Genomic DNA, 17,861 nt, shown 5'->3' with positions numbered 1-17,861 from the left:
CTGGAGCACTGTTCAACTGGCAGCAGTGAGCTGAGCTGAGAGTATTGGAAGCCCGGAGCCAGGGGCCATGCCAGGAACTCCTCATGGGTGCAGAGGCACAAGGACTTGGGGCGTCTTCTGCTGCCTTCGCAGAACACAGCAGAGAGCTGCATTGGAAGTGAAGCAGCCATACTCGAACTGGCGCCCATATGGGATGCCTGCACTGTGGAGGTGGCTTTACCCGCTACCTCACAGTGCCGACCGTCCCGGAAGCCTTACGCCGTGGGATCCAGGCAGGAGGCAGGAGGCAAGAGGCAGAAGGCAGGAGCTCCATTGAGGACTCCCACGAGGCAGGGAAGTGGGGTCCAGAGAACCTGGGCCATCGGCGTCTGCGTCCCTGGTCACAGCCTGGAGAGGCGGGACTGGAAGCGGCCTTGGGGCTTGGGACGCTGGATGCAGCAGTGTGCAGGTGCGTCCTGGGTTGCCATGGTGACGGCCCGTGGGGAGTGCGCCTGCGCCTGGCACTGTGACCTGGAAGTGCACCTGCACGCAGCCTGGCGCCGACTGCCCCGTGGGGCTCCGCTGGGAGTCAGCGCCGCGGGTCCTCTCCGGCTCCAGAGCCTGCCCAAGCCGTGAGGAGAGGAGCCGTCCTCGACGCTGCTGGCCGAGCCTGAGGGAGAGCCAGCGTCCCCAGGGGCAGGCCGGATCAGGAGAGGCTGCGTGTCCGAGGCTTCCGTGCCGTTTCCCAGGCGCGTTGCTCTTCTTTGGCCCCTTCTGGAAGCAACGGCCTTCGCGGACAACAACTGACCCGGCAGCAGACCGGACCCCCTTGGAGGTGAGTGACGCGCGGCTGTTGCGGTTTCCCGCTGGGCGTCTTGGCTGGCCGCGTGCCTGTTGCTCTTGGGTCCCGAAGGCGTGGGTGGAGTCGCGGTCGTGCTGTGTGGACGGTCTGGAAGGGTCCCCAGGGTGCGAGCAGCTGGGCGAGAGCAGAGGTGGCTCGGTCTCCTCCCGGAACGGCCCCGCGTTCCCGTCTGTTTGCTTTTTGAGGACCCAGTGATGTTCGCGCTCTGTGGGCTTTTCATGAAAGAGCCTTGTAACGCCGAGTTGTACGTTCCGTTCCTGATGTGATGATTTGTGTTTTAGTATTGCGAACGTCATGGAAGATTTTGTGAACTAGGTTTTCTGTGTCTATCGGGATAGTTTGTGGGCCTTCCCCATGTCTATTCTGTTCTGGGAATGATTGATTTTGTAGGGTAGCCACCCTTGCATTTCCGGAGTAACTGTCAGTTGCGCACAGTGTGCTAAGCTTTGGTTGTGCTTCTGGATGGCGTCTGGTAATATTTTGTTGAGGCATGTGACACATCCATGACGGATATGTGTGTGGCATTTTCTTCATGATATGCTTGTGTTGGATGTTGGGATCAGGCTGGTCTGATGGAATGAAATGGACGGCTTTTCCTCTTCATCTCCTGGTTTGAGAATCACAGATTTTAATTATCTTTTCCATGGGCGTTCTCACCGGTGGAGCCATCTGGTCCTGTGAACTCCACTCCGGCTCTGTTCAGGCCCTCAGATAGGTAGGGGGAGGCCATTGCCAGGCAGGCGCTGACTCCTGGTTCCACGACGTTCCAGCTGCTTGGCTTTGGGCAAATTGATGGAACTCTCTGTGCTGTATTCGGCTCTTTTATGACTTGGGATGGAGCGTCTCTGTTGGGAAGCTGCTCACTAGGCAGTTGCTCCAATTCCGGCACCACTTCCTGGGGCTGTTCCTGCTGGATGGTCCCTCCAGATGGTCCCTGCCTTGCCAAGTGAGCACAGCAGTGGTATGGAGAGGCAGAGCTCACCTAATTAGTGTGGGCGGGCTAGTTTTTCCTTAGCCTGGCCAAACTCTTTGAAGGCATCTGATTGCCTGCCAATGGGCATGGCTGCCACAGAGTTAATCTGCTGCCCCAGGAAAGTTTTGAGCTGGCTGAGACGAACCTGGGACTTGGGGACACACAGTCCCTGTGATTTGCTGCCCCTGTCACCAGGAAACAGTGCCCTGCTGTAGCGTGGGGCACCATGAGGGCATCTGCATTGGCTCAGCACCCACCTCTCTCTGTCAGGTGGGCCACAGGTCTTAGTGTGGTTGGTCTTGCAAGTGGATGTGCAGGCTGGACCCACAGGCTTCTCCTTGTATGAAACCAGGTTAGGGGGACAGGGGCCTAGACTTAGAGAGCTGTTAGTGCAGGTTTATACTAATATGTGTTTGTGTGTGTGTGTGTGTGCGCGCGCGGGCAGGCTCAAGGGGACTTCCCAAAGCTCATGGAAGAACAGAATTAAAAGTAATATATTTTGGTGCCAAACGCTTTTGAAATCCATGCATGCTTTATTCATAATGTACGTTTCTCATGAACAGTTTGAAGATTCCTCATATGCAAGCATTTCAATTTTTTTGGCATCAAAATAAACTTAGCCTTTAATTCTATTTTCTGTGAACTTCTTGATGTATCCTTCTGTGTATTTCTTTATAAAAGCGTGATAAAAGCTCATAGCAGAAAATTCAAAAATTACAAAACCATTTGAAATTACCCATGATCTCCTGACTCAAAGCAAACTAATATTAGTGTACAGATATATTTTCATTTTTTTCTACTTGAGTACTTTTATGCGTTTGAAATTACATTGTACTTTCAGTGTGGCATCCTTTTTTTTCCCGTGGAACTTGTTTCCAACTGTTCTAATTATAAACTGAACACCGTGACTTGGTCCACGCTGTTGTCACTATTGTCTGCTTCCCCGTGCCAGGTCCTGTTCATGGCTGGAGGGGCAGAACCATGGTGGCAGCTAGTGCTAGAGTGCGCCTGCTGAAAGATGGGCTGGGGTCCCATACTCTGCAGGGCTAGCTCATCCTCATGTGGTCCTGGGGAGGGACTGCTGCCTTAGGACAAGGAGAGAGGGGTTTTTGAGGCACGGGAGGAATCACTAACACTGGCCAAGTGCTGTTCTAGTCTGGGTTGTGTTCGAAGCACTTGGCTTCCTTTACCTCGTTGACATGGCATGACAGCCCATCTTACAGATGGCTAAACTGACAGACACAGAAGTTTGGTGGCTCACGTAGGACACGCAGGCAGGTCTGGCAGGTGAGCCCAGGTGCCCTGTCCTGAAGAAGGTGCTCCTAACCCTCACGGTGCCTGCCTCTCCAGGCAGGGGCTGGGTCTCAGTGCTGGAGGCTGGTGCCTTCCATTGACTGATTGATTGGTAGGAGGATAAGTCCCTTGGATATAGTGTCCTGCTTGTCAGGGTGTGGAAGGGTTGTGTGTATGTGTGTTGGGGGGGACAAAGCCCACAGGAACACAGCCCATGAGTGGGGCTGTGGAGGACAGGTGGGACCCCACTGTAGAGACATTCAGCCTGGCCCTCTCCACAGAGGCAGCAGGCTGTGCTGGTGGAGGAGAGCTGGCAGCATGTGGGTCTGGAGTGCCCTCCTGAGGCGCCTCAGTGTGTGCGCTCCTCCCGCGGCAGGTGCACTACTCAGGCCCTACCCTTGCTTCCTGCCCACCCATGGGTGTGTGAACAGGCAGCTGACACAGTGGCTGCTGTTTACAGACTGTGCTTTTAGAAACAGCTTGGAGAGGATGTTGGGAGGTGAGGTTTTGCAAGGCCTTGGTGACTTGTCTGACATGGGCTGTGCTTAGGAAGGGGGTGGCTGCTGGTGTAGCGCATGCACAGGGCATGGAGGCAGTCAGCTTGCATTTCCTGTTTCTTGGGGCCTTGGAACTGGCCCCAGCAAGCAGGCCCATTTGGCTCTCTGTCACCTGGCATGTCTTACCTGTTCCATTCCTGAATGGATTGACTGGCTAAAAAGCAAAAAGGTGGAGTTCATTAAAATCCATGTAACATGTTTGTAGACTTCCTGCGTCACTGGAGGGTCTCGGTCCCATCCGTGGTGCAGGAAGAATGGCATAACTTCTGACTGGAGTTGGTACAGCACCCAGAGCAGGTGTCCCGGGGTAGTTTGGACCTCAGGGCTGCGGTGCAGACTGGAGAGTAGGAACACACACAAGGCTTCAGCAATCTTTGTGGGCTAGGGCGGTTCTTTGCCCACCAAAGATAGCTAATGTGAACGTCTTAAGTCCCCACGTGCTGCAGCTACACAGGAGGCAGACCACAAAGCCAGTGTGTGAAGGTGGTTTTGAGCGTGACATCTGTTAAGCTGTGCCACAAACCAAGATCGTGCTGGACACAGCACAAGTCCAGAATCCTCCTCCTCCTAACCATCCCTGGCTTCTCCTCCTCCCCTCAAGTCTCTCTGGAAGGTTTCCTGGTGCTGCATACCTGGACGCTGGGCTCTCAGTGCACTGCCCGGGAGCCATGACTGACCAACCCTTCATGTGATCGGTGTGTGTGTGTTGCTGTGCTGGCTGGCCGAACACTGGACCTCACTGCTCAGGGCTGTGCAGCATCTGTGCTTGCCCCTGTGAGCAGGAGGGCAGTGGGGCTGGGAGCTTCTCAGTGGAGCAGAGTTGGAAGGGGACCTTGTGGCGCAGCCATTGGAGGTTGTCAGTTTTCCCAGGTGTGCTGGCTGCAGAGAATACTGGGCCTTGGTTGGCTGTCTCACAGCTCACTCCCAGTTGCTAATGAAGGAGGGATGGCCGCTTCCCAGGCCACACTGGGTGTCCCCTGTGTCTCTTCCTGTGCTTCCATAGGGTGCCTTGCTCTCTGTGATGATGACCCCCGGCCCCGTTCTCTGCAGAGGTCACCATGTGCAGCTTATGCACCAGCCCCCGATGCAGTGATGATGACCCCCACCCCTTTCTCTGCAGAGGTCACTTTGGGCAGCCTCTGCACCAGCCCCCGATGCAGTGGCCATCCCCCTATGGTGTCTGTGGACAAAGCTAGGCTCTGAGGATTTACCATTCTGCACAGTGCTCCAGGCCCAAGGCCGCTTCCTCGCCGGCCCTGCCTGAGGCTCTGCTCTTAGCTGTGTGTTTCTGATTCTGGATTTCTTTCTCTGAAGTGGTGTCCCTGCTTAACGTGGGTCTGTTTCCCTCACAGCAGTACAATACAGAAAATGTTCATGGTGGGGAAACTTAGCTTCACTTGCCAGAGCCACAGGCCTTCTTTTCGTCCGCAGGTCCCACGGCTCCCCAGGAGGGATGGTGGCCAGGCGGGGGTACCGTGCCCGAGCATGACGCATTCTCCCTCCTCTTTGTGCCTCATGGCCTCTTCTGATTCAGGACTTTTCCTGGACTTTTTGCTCTCTGACCTCTTGAATGCTTGTCATCTTTGTTTTGAGCGTGTGCCAGAATTTCCCAGCCGGGTTGGTGTCAGTCTCATTGTGCCTCTGCTCTGCTATCACCATCAACATCACTATTGTTGTTATCATTGCAGAGAAACTGTATGGTGACTTCCTGAGCTGGAAGCTGGAAGAACCGGCACCCAGTTTCCCCTGCAGCCTGGGCAGGCAGCCACCTTCACTGTCACCATGAACGCGAGCCTGGACTTCTCCTGCCAGGAGGGTCTCCTGTAGGACCTGAGTGACGGTAAGTGGCTTCCTCATTCCCGAGAGTTCACTTGCTCCAAGGTCCGCATTGTAGTCAGCTCTCCGGGGCACCTGCCACCAGCCATGTGACTCGCCCATCCAAGACCTCACCCCGGCACTTTGTTAGCAGCGTGGCTTACTGCAGGCACATTTTAGAGAGAATTTCTCAATTCCCTCTCTTGTCTGTCTTGTCCAGATTAGCTAGGTGGTCATCCTAAGGGAGTGGAATGCTGTGAATTTTCCCCCAAGTATACCTGCTATGTCGGTGGGATACACAGTGCTGATGATGGAGTTCTCCCATCTGGTGATGCCAGTAAGGAAACGGAGCTGGGGGCAATGGGAATTGTATCTACTGCAGCAGAAGGCCTAGCCATGTGGGGACATGAGTTAACGGGTTAGGTGTGTCAGGTGGTCACATGCTCTTCTAGAGGTCTTGGGGGTGTGTTAGTCAGCTCAGGCTGCTGTAACAAACCCCACACCTGGCCTAGCCCGACCATAGGCATTGATTTACTGACGGTTCTCAGCATTGCAAGTCCAACCCAGGTGCTAGCATGGTTGAGTTCCTGGTGAGGGTGGCCATCTTCTTGCTGTGTTCTCATGGGTTGTAGAAAGATCAGCTCTCTGGTATTTCTTCCCCTTCCCTTTATTGTTTTTTAAGATTTATTTATTTAGTTGAAGGGCAGTTACGCATGTCTGGTGAGGGAGACAGACACGGGGACACGTGCGCGCACACACACACACACACACACACACTCCCCAAATAGCCACAATGGCTGGGACTGTGCCTGGCAGAAGTCAGGAACCTGGATCACCATCTAGGTTTCCAGTGTGTGTGTCAGGGGCCCAAGCTTGGGCCATCACTGCTCCTTTTCCAGGCACGTTAGCAGAGAACTGGATCAGAAGTGGAGTAGCCAAGACTTGAACAAGTGCTCACATGCTGTGCTGGCGACACAGGTGGTGACTTAACCACTTGTGCTGTAACACCAGCCCCAGTAAGAACATTTCAATCCTGTCTTTTAAGGACTTTGGAGTCCTCGTATGTAGTGTGTGACTTTCGTCTCCATGAACATGCTGTAAATGACAGACCCTCCTGTGGGTGTTTTGGGTCCGGGTATTCCTGGGTGCGCCGCAGCTGCCATTCCTTGTCTGTTCACCTGCCAAGGGGCATTCATGCATTTCCATTGTCTTGGCTGTGGTGAGCAGTGCTGCAGTGGACATGTGAGCGAAGACATGGCTCTGCCATATACATATATGTGTTCATGTATATACCATATGCACAGATTATATTCACAAGTACATATCACATGCTTGTGCACAAACATATCACACATATACATGTCACATACATATTTCACACGCATGTACATGCACACATTCCATGCATGTACATATACACCTTACATGTACATGTCGTAAATCCGGACGTGGGTTGGTGGGTTCGTGGGACAGTTAGATTTCTTTTTAGTTTTTAGGGACCCACCATGCTGTTTTCAACATGCTGTACTGACTACGTTCCCTTGAGAAGTGTGCTAGACCCCTCTTTCTGCACTTGTGGCCTAGGTCTTTTGGTAATAGCCAGTCTGGTGGAGTGACATGCATCTTATGTGGTTTTATTTTTGTTTATCTATTTTGAAGATTTGAATGTTTATTTGAAAGTTCGAGTTGGAAGAGAGAAGGAGGGACAGAGAGAGGGCTCTTTCATCTGCTGGTTTGCTCCCCAGATGGCCACAATGGCCAGAGCTGTGCCAGGCCAAAGCCAGGAGCCAGGAGCTCCTGGATGCAGGGGCCCATACATGTGGGCTGTCCTCCACTGCTTTTCCCAGGTCATTAGCAGAGAGCTGCATTGGAAGTGAAGTGAGTGGGACAAAAACCAGTGTCCGTGTGGGATGTCAGCGTCTCAGGTGGCAGCTTACCTGCTATGTCACAACACTGGCTTCTCTGTTGTGATTTTAATTTGCATTTCTCTGATAATTGGCGATGGTTACTTGTATGTCTTCTTTCGAGAAATGTCCATTCGGGCGCTGTTTGTTTTCTTGTTACTGATTCATTTGAGTTCTTTGTATTAAGATACTAGCCCCTCAGCTGATAAATGATTTCTAGTATGCTCTCTCAGTGTGTGGGTCGGTTCTCTACTGAGAGAACTGTTGCTTGTTTCCTTTGCTTGGAGAATTATTTTCTTGTATGCAGTCTCATATGTGTATTTGTGTTTTTGTTGTCCACACCTTTGGGGTCACATCCAAGAAATAACTGCTCAGACCAATGCCATGGACCTTTCTCCCTGCTTTTCTCTAGTCATTTTAGAATTTTGGGTCTTATGAGTAAGAATTTATTTATTTATTTATTTACTTCTTGGGATATGTGTGTATGTATGTGTGAATGTGTACATATATAGATATCAAGCCTCTAGCACAGATCACTATCACAGGCATTTAATTTTAATTTATTTTCATCTTATTTGAAAGGCAAAGGAGGCTGAGAGAGAGAGAGAGAGAAAGAGAGAGAGAGAGTGAGGAGAGGGATAGAAATAGTTCATTCCCACAATGGCCAAAATGGCCCCACGGCTGAAACTAGGAATCAGGAACTCAATCCAGGTCTCTGACATTGGTGGCAAGAACCCAGTTATTTGAGCCATCACCACTGCTTCCCAGGGACTGCCCTGGCAGGAAGCTGGAGTCAGGAGCCCGAGCCCTGATGTGCGGCATGGGTGTCCTAAGCACTAGGCCAGATGCCATTGTTTAGAAGGTGCATGGCACAAGGACCCTGTCTCGTTCTGTCCTGTGTTCCCAGTGTTTTGGCTGTGACAGGCAAAGGGCTTTGTGTCTTGTGTGGATCATGAATGGGGCCTCTTTCTCCTGCTCCTCCCCTGAGTGTGTGGATTCTGAGTTTCTGAATTGTGTTCCTGTTCTTTCCTTTTTTTAAACTTTTATTTAATGAATATAGATTTCCAAAGTACAGCTTATGGACTACATTGGCTTCCCCCACCCCGCCATGACTTCCCTCCCACCCACAACCCTCCCCTTTCCTGCTCTCTCTCCCGTTTCATTCATACCAAGATTCATTTTCAATTTTCTATATATACAGAAGATCAGTTTAGTATACATTAAGTAAAGATTTCAACAATTTGCACCCACATAGAAACACAAAGTGAAAAATACTGTTTGAGTACTCGTTATAGCATTAAATCTCATGTACAGCACATTAAGGACAGAGATCCTACATGAGGAGTAAGTGCACAGTGACTCCTGTTGTTGACTTTTCAAATTGACACTCCTGTTTATGGCATCAGTAATCTCCCTATGCTCCAGTCATGAGTTGCCAAGGCTATGGAAGCCTTTTGAGTTCTCGAACTCTTATCTTATTTAGACAAGTTCATAGTCAAAGTGGAGGTTCTCTCCTCCCTTTAGAGAAAGGTACCTCCTTCTTTGAAGACCTGTTTTTTCCACTGGGATCTCACTCGTGGAGATCTTTCATTTAGGGTTTTTTTTTTTTTGCCAGAGTGTCTTGGCTTTCCATGCCTGAAATACTCTCATGGGCTTTTCAGCCAGATCTGAATGCCTTTAGGGCTGATTCTGAGGCCAGAGTGCTGTTTAGGACATCTGTCATTCTATGAGTCTGCTGTGTATCTCACTTCCCATGTTGGATTGCTCTCCCCTTTATTTATTCTATCGGTTAGTATTAGCAGGTACTAGGCTTGTTTATGTGTTCCCTTTGACTCTTAGTCCTTTCATTATGATCAATTGTGAACTGAAATTGATCACTTGGACTAGTGAGATGGCATTGGTACATGCCACCTTGATGGGATTGAATTGGAATCCCCTGGTATGTTTCTAACTCTACCATTTGGGGCAAGTCGGCTTGAGCATGTCCCAAATTGTACATCTCTTCCCTCTCTTGTTCCCACTCTTATGTTTAACAGGGATCATATTTCAGTTAAATTTCAACACTTAAGAATAACTGTGTATTACTTACAGAATTAAACCAGTCATATTAAATAGAGCAGACAAAAAAACTACTAAGAGGGATAATGTATTAAGTTGTTCATTAACAGTCAGGGCTATGCTGATCAAGTCACCGTTTCTCATAGTGTCCATCTCACTTCAACAGGTTTCCTTTTTGGTGTTCAGTCAGTTGTCACCGATCAGGGAGAACATATGATATTTGTCCCTTTGGGACTGGCTTATTTCACTCAGCATGATGTGTTCAGGATTCCTCCATTTTATTGCAAATGACTGGATTTCGTTGTTTCTTACTGCGGTATAGTATTCTAAAGAGTACATATCCCGTAATTTCTTTATCCAGTCTACCTCTTATGGGCATTTAGGTTGGTTCCAGGTCTTGGCTATTGTGAATTGTGCTGCAATAAACATTAGGGTGCAGACCACTTTTTTGTTTGCCAATTTAAATTCCTTTGGGTAAATTCCAAGGAGTGGGATGGCTGGGTTGAACGGTAGGGTTATCTTCAGGTTTCTGAGGAATCTCCAGACTGACTTCCATAGTGGCTTGACCAGTTTGCATTCCTACCTACAGTGGGTTAGAGTCCCTTTTTCCCCACATCCTCGTCAGCATCTGTTGTGGGTAGATTTCTGTATCTGAGCCATTCTAACCGGGGTGAGGTGAAACCTCATTGTGGTTTTGATTTGCATTTCCCTGATTGCTAGTGATCTTGAACATTTTTTCATGTGCCTGTTGACCATTTGGATTTCCTCTTTTGAAAAATGTCTATTGAGGTCCTTGGCCCATCTCTTAAGTGGGTTGTTTGTTTTGTTTTTGTGGAGTTTCTTGATCTCTTTGTAGATTCTGGTTATTAACCCTGTATCTGTTGCATGGTTTGGAAATATTTTTTCCCATTCTGTCGGTTGTCTCTTCACTCTCCTGACTGTTTCTTTTGCAGTACAGAAACTTCTCAATTTGATGCAATCCCAATAGTTGATTTTGGCTTTGACTGCCTGTGCCTCCCGGGTCTTTTCCAGAAACTCTTTGCCTGTGCCAATATCTTGAAGGGTTTCTCCAATGTTCTCTAATAACTTGATGGTGTCAGGTCGTAGATTTAGGTCTTTAATCCACGTTGAGTGGATTTTTGTGTAAGGTGTAAGGTAGGGGTCTTGCTTCATGCTTCTGCACGTGGAAATCCAGTTTTCCCAGCACCATTTATTGAATAGACTGTCCTTGCCCCAGGAATTGGTTTTAGATCCTTGATCAAATATAAGTTGCCTGTAGATGTTTGGGTTGATTTCTTGTGTTTCAATTCTGTTCCATTGGTCTATCCATCTGTTTCTGTACCAGTACCATGCTGTTTTGATTACAACTGCCCTGTAGTATGTCCTGAAATCTGGTATTGTGATGCCTCCGGCTTTGTTTTTGTTGTACAAGATTGCTTAGGTATTCGAGGTCTCTTGTGCCTCCATATGAATTTCATTGTCATTTTTTCTAATCTGAGAAGAATGTCTTTGGTATCTTGATTGGGATTGCATTGAATCTATAAATTGCTTTTGGGAGAATGGACATTTTGATGATGTTGATTCTTCCAATCCATGAGCATGGAAGATTTTTCCATTTTTTGGTATCCTCTTCTATTTCTTTCTTTAAGATTTTGTAATTCTCATCGTAGAGATCTTTAACGTCCTTGGTTAAGTTTATTCCAAGGTATTTGATTGTTTTTGTAGCTATTGTGAATGGGATTGATCTTAGCAGTTCTTTCTCAGCCGTGGCATTGCTTGTGTATACAAAGGCTGTTGATTTTTGTGGATTGATTTTATATCCCGCCACTTTGCCAAACTCCTCTATGAGTTCCAATAGTCTCTTAGTAGAGTTCTTTGGATCCTCTAAGTACAGAATCATATCATCTGCAAAGAGGGATAGTTTGACTTCTTCCTTCTCAATTTGTATTCCTTTAATTTCTTTTTCTTGTCTGATGGCTCTGGCTAAACCTTCCAGAACTATGTTAAATAGCAGTGGTGAGAGTGGGCATCCCTGCCTGGTGCCAGATCTCAGTGGAAATGCTTCCAACTTTTCCCCATTCAATAGGATGCTTGCCGTGGGTTTTTCATAAATTGCTTTGATTGTATTGAGGAATGTTCCTTCTATACCCAGTTTGCTTAGAGTTTTCATCATGAAAGGGTGTTGAATTTTATCGAATGCTTTCTCTGCATCTATTGAGATAATCATATGGTTTTTCTTCTGCAGTCTGTTAATGTAGTGAATCACATTGATTGATTTGCGAATGTTGAACTATCCCTGCATACCAGGGATAAATCCCACTTGGTCTGGGTGGATGATTTTTCTGATGTGTTGTTGTATTCTATTGGCAAGAATTTTATTGAGGACTTTTGCATCTATGTTCATCAGGGATATTGGTCTATAATTTTCTTTCAGTGCTGCATCTTTCTCTGGCTTAGGGATTAAGGTGATGCTGGCTTCATAGAAAGAATTTGGGAGGATTCCCTCTTTTTTGATTATTCTGAATAGTTTGAGAAGAAATGGGATTAGTTCTTCTTTAAATGTCTGGTAGTATTCAGCAGTGAATCCATCTGGTCCTGGGCTTTTCTTTGTTGGGAGGGCCTTTATTACTGTATCAATTTCTGTTTCAGTTATGGGTCTATTTAGGTTTTCTGTGTGTTCATGGTTCAATTTTGGTAGATTGCATGTGTCCAGGAATCTATCCATTTCTGATAGATTTTCCTGTTTGCTGGCATACAAGTCCTTGTGTAATTTCTGATGATTCTTTTTATTTCTGTGGTGTCTGTTGTTACGTTTCCTTTTTCATCTCTGATTTTATTGATTTGGGTCTTTTCTCTTCTTTTTTTAGTTAGTTGGGCCAATGGGGTGTCAATTTTGTTTATTTTTTCAAAAAACCAGTTCTTCGCTTGGCTGATTTTTTGTAATGATTTTTTTTATTCAATCTCTGATTTTAATTATTTCTCTTCTCCTACTAGATTTGGGTTTGGTTTGTTGCAGTTTTTCTAGGTCCTTGAGATGCGCTGAAAGCTCATTTATTTGGTACCTTTCCAATTTCTTGATATAGGCACCTATTGCTATAAACTTGCCTCTCAATACTTCTTTTGCCGTATCCCATAAGTTTTGATATGTTGTGTTGTTATCTTCATTTATTTCCATAAAGTTTTTGATTTCTCTTTTGATTTCTTCAATGACCCAGTGTTCATTCAGGAGCATGTTGTTCAGTCTCCATGTGTTTGCATACTTTCTGGGGTTTCCTGAGTTGCTAATTTCCAGCTTCATTCCGCTGTGGTCTGAGAAGCTGCATGGTATGATTCTAATTGTTTTAAATTTGCTGAGACTTGCTTTATGGCCTAATATGTGATCAATCTTAGAGAAGGTTCCATGCGCTGCTGAGAAGAATGTGAAGTCTTTAGATGTAGGGTTGAAAGTTCTGTAGATATCTGTTAGATCCATTTGGGCAACAGTGTCAATTAAATTTGCTGTTTCCTTGTTGATCTTCTGTCCGGATGATCTGTCTATTTCTGAGAGTGGAGTATTGAAGTCCCCCAGTACTATTGTATTGGAATCTAAGTCTCCCTTTAAGTCCCTTAACATATCTTTTAAATAGACCGGTGCCCTGTAATTAGGTGCATATACATTTATAATGGTTACATCTTCCTGTTGAATTGAACCCTTAATCATTATATAGTGCCCCTCTTTGTCTCTCTTAACAGTTTTTGTATTAAAGTTTATTTTGTCTGATATTAATATGGCTACACCTGCTTTTTTGGTTTCTGTTGGCATGGAATATCTTTTTCCAACCTTTTACTTTCAGTCTGCATGCATCTTTGTTAGAGAGATGTGTTTCTTGTAGGCAACAAATAGTTGGGTTGTGTTCTGTGAGCCAGTCAGCCAAACGGTGTCTTTTAACTGAAGAATTCAGACCATTAATGTTCAATGTGACAATTGATACGTAGTGACTTTGCCCTGCCATTTTCCCAGAGATATTTTCTAGTATATGCTTTGAGCTTCCCATGCTCTTTTACTGGTAGGTGTTCTTCCTTTACCTTCTTTCATATTGATGGCTGTGTTTCTGTGTTTCTGAGTTTCTGTTAGCCATGAAAGGTCTTTATTTCACCTTCATTCACAAATGAGAGCTTAGCAGGATATAATATTCTGGGCTGGCGATTTTTCTCTCTTAGCACCTGTGCTATGTCTCGCCATTCCCTCCTAGCCTGTAGTGTTTCTGATGAGAAGTCTGCTGTGAGTCTAATTGGAGATCCTCTGAGAGTAATCAGACGTTTCTCTCTTGCACATTTTAGGATCTTTTCTTTATGTGTCACTGTGGTGAGTTTAATTACCACGTGTCGTGGTGAGGATCTCTTTTGGTCATGTTTACTGGGGGTTCTATGAGCTTCCTGTACTAGGATGTCTCTGTCCTTCTCCAAACCTGGAAAGTTCTCTGCTAGTATCTCACTAAAAAGGCCTTCTAATCCTTTCTCTCTCTCCATGCCTTCAGGAACTCCTAGAACTCGAATGTTGGTTTTTTAAATAGTATCCTATAGATTCCCAACAATATTTTTTAGATTTCTAATTTCCTCTTCTTTTCTTTGGTTTGACTGTATCCTTTCCTGTTCTCTGTCTTCTAAGTCTGATATGCTCTCTTTTGCTTCACCCATTGTGTTTTTAAGGCTCTCTAATGTGTTTGTCATTTGATCTATTGAGCTCTTCATTTCATTTTGATTTCTCTTCACTATCACACTTTCCTGTTCTACTAGTTTCTGCATTTCATTTTGATTCTTCCTTAAAATTTCATTTTCACGAGAGAGATTTTCAATCCTGTCCAATAAGGATTTCTGTAGTTCAAGGATTTGCTTTTGAAAACTTCTAAATGTTCTTATCATAAATTTTTTGAAATCCGTATCTTGCATTTCTTCTATCTCATCATCTTCATAATCTTGGCTTGGGGTGTTTTGTTTATTTGGAGGCATCATAGTGTCATCGTTGTTCCCTCGATTTTTGTGTTTGTTGCTTGGCATAGTTAATTCTTCTCCCCTGACTGTGAGGTTTTTTTTTTTTTTCTTTACTATGTCCGTGTTAAGTGGACTGCCTGCTGTTGGAGGAGCCTTGGAGGCTTGAGATGGGTGTGGCCTGAGAGCTCTGCTTGGTTCTTCCGGGTTACAGGTGTGCAAAGGTGACACCCTCAGGTTATGCGTGGTAAATCTCTCTTTTTTTATTCATTTATTTATTTATTTATTTATTTTTATTCAGGAGGTAAGTAATACTGCACGGCTGTGCAGAATTGATGGTATTTAGCTTCTGATCTCTGGCTTCTACCCAAAGAGTCTGTGCAGGCTCAGTTTCTCCTCTGGACTCCCACTGGGTTGCCTAGGCTACTAAATTGTAGCCTTAGCTCTCTCCTTTTATTATGTATATTCCAAGTGGGGCTTGCTCTTTGTCTCTTGCTCGCCTTTGCAAGGTTTGCGGAGAGAGAAACTTGTCTATACCAGTACCCTCCCCCACCCTTTTTATTTTTTCCCTTCTCTCCTGTAGTCAGTCTGGTGAACTTTCCTGCTTCAAAGCCCGCTTCCCTCTAAATTCTGTCCGCCGTTTCCCCGCCAATGTCTCCAGTTACTGAGCTCACGTCCTCTTCCAGCATCGATGTGTAGACTCGGAGCCCTGGGCGTCCCTCCTCTCCCCGCTTGTGTCTGTGTCACATCCACTCCCCTTCCTGCACTGGCGCGTACCTTGCAGCTCCCGCGGTTTGGCTTCCACGCGGTGGGTGACCCTGCTTTCCCAGTAGGTCCTTCGAGTCACAGCCACTAGATCCGGAGGAGTTTCCTCTGCAACTTTTTGCTGATCCTGTTTCTGAGGCTACCGTAACTCCACTTTTATTAAACTAAATTTTCCGGACTATTGGTGCGTGCCCTCACTATTCTGCCATCTTGGCTCCGCCCTTCTTTCCTTTTTTTTTTGACAGGCAGAATTAGACAGTGAGAGAGTGAGATGGAGAGAAAGTCCTCCCTCCATTCATTCACACCATAAATGGCCACTACAGCTGGTGCGCTGCGCCAATCCGAGGCCAGGACCCAGGCGCCTCCCCCGGTCTCCCATGTGCGTGCAGGGCCCAAGCATTTGGGCCATCCTCCACTGCCCTCCCGGGCCACAGCAGAGAGCTGGACTGTAAGCAGAGCAACTGGTCAGAATCTGGCGCCCCAACCGGGACCAGAACCCAGGGTACCACGCCACAAATGGAGGATCAGCCTACTGAGCCACGGTTCCAGCTCCTGTTCTTTCTTGTGAGCATATTCCCCTCAGAATTGCCCCCAGCTTCTCTGGGGAGTTGTTGAAGATGTCAGACTGTGGCTCAGCTCCCTGCATGGCCGTTTCATCTGCTTTCCTGTAACAGGGAGCTTGTTGGGGTCTCTCCTGCTACTCCATGTTGGGCAGCTGGGGCTGCTGGAACAGATCACCACAGGATGAGTGGCTCAGGCAGCAGAAATTGCTTTCTCATGTCTGGAGACTGGGAAGGCCGAGACCACGGTGCTGGCAGAGTGGGTTTCCCGCTTGCTGTGTCCTCACTTGGAGGAGGCCGAGGGGAACTCTGGTGTTTCTACCTCTTCTTATCATGGGGAGACCCCACCCTCCTGAGCTTAGCCACCCTGGCCACCTCCCAAAGGCCTCGCCTCCTCATGCCCTTGCCTTGTTTTCCAGGGCCTCAGGACATGGATTTTAGAGGAACAGACAGTTCAGTCCATGGAAGCCTGCATAGAATTTGCTTTCTCTAAGCAGTGTTTGACGAACCGTCGGGAAGTTCCTTTGGCTTGTGCTGGTGCTTAAGAAAACATTCTCTTTATGTTGTTCACAAGCAGGCTTAGCACTGGGCGCGTTAGCAACGGAGAAAGTCAAGGGGACGTCTTACAGGCTTCAAGCATCAGATGTGTTGGATTTTCTCGGTTTGTGCGGTGCTCTGTGCCTCTGCCTTGCGTGTTCTTCTCAGTGGGCAGTGGGTAAACAGATCCCGACTTCTCCCCCATAAAGGAGTTGGGCATAGTGATTGTGCCCAGGGCCGGGGTCCTGGGCAGGCTCGGCAGTCAGACTGCCAGTGGGGATTGTTTGTGAGCAGCGGGCAGCAGTACTTCCCATGTAATGTCATTCCCTAGGAACAGCAGAGAAGCTTCCAGTGGACCTCTGAGCTGTGTGGGTTCTGGTGGCACCTTCAGTGCTCGATGCTGACCTGCTTGGTGGTGTCGTAGCCTTGGCATCTGTCATGGGAAAGGCTCAGGCATTCCCTCTGCCATCCTAAGTGGAGAATGAAGTGGCAGATTGTGGCTCACATATGGGAACACCTTCCTTTTTGTTTTGAGATAAAAGCAAATCAGAAGTAGCATGCTGGATACCCCCCATTTTTTTAACAGGCAGAGTGGATAGTGAGACAGAGAGAGACAGAGTAAAAGGTCTTCCTTTTACTGTTGGTTCACCCTCCAATGGCTGCTACGGCTGGCACGCTGCAGCTGGCGCACCACGCTGATCTGAAGGCAGGAGCCAGGTTCTTCTCCTGGTCTCCCATGGGGTGCAAGGCCCAAGCAATTGGGCCATCCTCCACTGCCTTCCCGGGCCACAGCAGAGAGCTGGCCTGGAAGAGGGGCATCCGGGAAAGAATCTGTCGCCCCGACCGGGACTAGAACCCAGTGTGGATGTGCCGCTAGGTGGAGGGTTAGCCTATTGAGCCACAGCGCTGATTGGATACCCTGTGGTTTGTAAATGCAATGAGGGAGCCACACACATATGTGGGACAGGACATGTGTGTGTGTGTGTGTGTGATGCCCTCCTTGCTGACCATGGTTAACAGAAGTACAATGCTGATTGTTTGCACAGAGAAAGGCAGAACAGGCCAGTGTCATGGGAGAGCAAGGTGGACAGCCAAGGCCCTTGGGGATTTTGGTCCAGGCTGTGAATTATCACTTGCAGTTCCACCTGTGCAGTCAGGAGGCCACCGTGAAGCCTTCATCTAGCTTCAGACTCTGGGGCAGAGGCTCATCTGTGGCCTCCTGCCAGCAGGAGCTGACCCTGCAGTGGCTCTTAGTCTGCCCCTCTCAGAAGCATTTAAGTTGGGAGCACATGTGGGCCCCGTTTGCTCCTTGGCAAGGACTCACACGGCTCACAGGCTTCTGGAATGAGGTGTTGCCATTTGCAGCAGAGAGCAGGCTGCTGGATGCCGTGGATGTATGGGGGGAGTCCATGGTGCTGCGCGTCATTAGGTGCCCTCTCCCACCGACTCTGTAAGGTAGATACTGGTATTTCATTCCCCGTTTTTTAGAAACCTTGGAAAGACTGTTGTTGCTTAAAGACAGAAGAGAGAGAACAATCCAGTGCTCTGCACTGTACTTTATTTTTAAACATTTATTTTATTTATTTGAAA

The 17,861-nt window shown here is 47.6% G+C and overlaps 1 protein-coding gene and 1 long non-coding RNA gene across 15 annotated transcripts in view; one reads left to right on the top strand and one right to left on the bottom strand.

The window, feature by feature from the left end:
• The window catches only part of LOC103346407 (trafficking protein particle complex subunit 9), a 178,821-nt gene extending 177,487 nt beyond the window's left edge, over nt 1-1,334 (bottom strand). For 10 of the 14 annotated variants that reach the window (XR_011384767.1, XR_011384769.1, XR_011384766.1 and 7 more), the window contains exon 1: nt 354-1,311. The gene's annotated coding sequence lies outside the window, so the exon portion shown is untranslated. Of the gene's footprint in view, nt 1-353 lie in introns of all 14 variants that reach the window. The other 4 variants (XR_011384758.1, XR_011384770.1, XR_011384771.1 and 1 more) reach the window with 3 other exon arrangements.
• LOC138847138 (uncharacterized) overlaps nt 677-17,861 on the top strand; it is an 83,556-nt gene continuing 66,371 nt past the window's right edge. Inside the window, exons 1-2 of the long non-coding RNA XR_011384780.1 lie at nt 677-814; nt 5,353-5,504. This is a non-coding gene — a long non-coding RNA (uncharacterized lncRNA). The remainder of the gene's footprint in view (nt 815-5,352; nt 5,505-17,861) is intronic.

Source organism: Oryctolagus cuniculus, chromosome 19 (genome assembly GCF_964237555.1).
Source record: "Oryctolagus cuniculus chromosome 19, mOryCun1.1, whole genome shotgun sequence".
In the NCBI taxonomy this organism is placed as follows: Eukaryota; Metazoa; Chordata; class Mammalia; order Lagomorpha; family Leporidae; genus Oryctolagus; species Oryctolagus cuniculus.
Note: the sequence above shows the minus strand (reverse complement) of the source record. Positions and strands in the feature narration are given on the sequence as shown.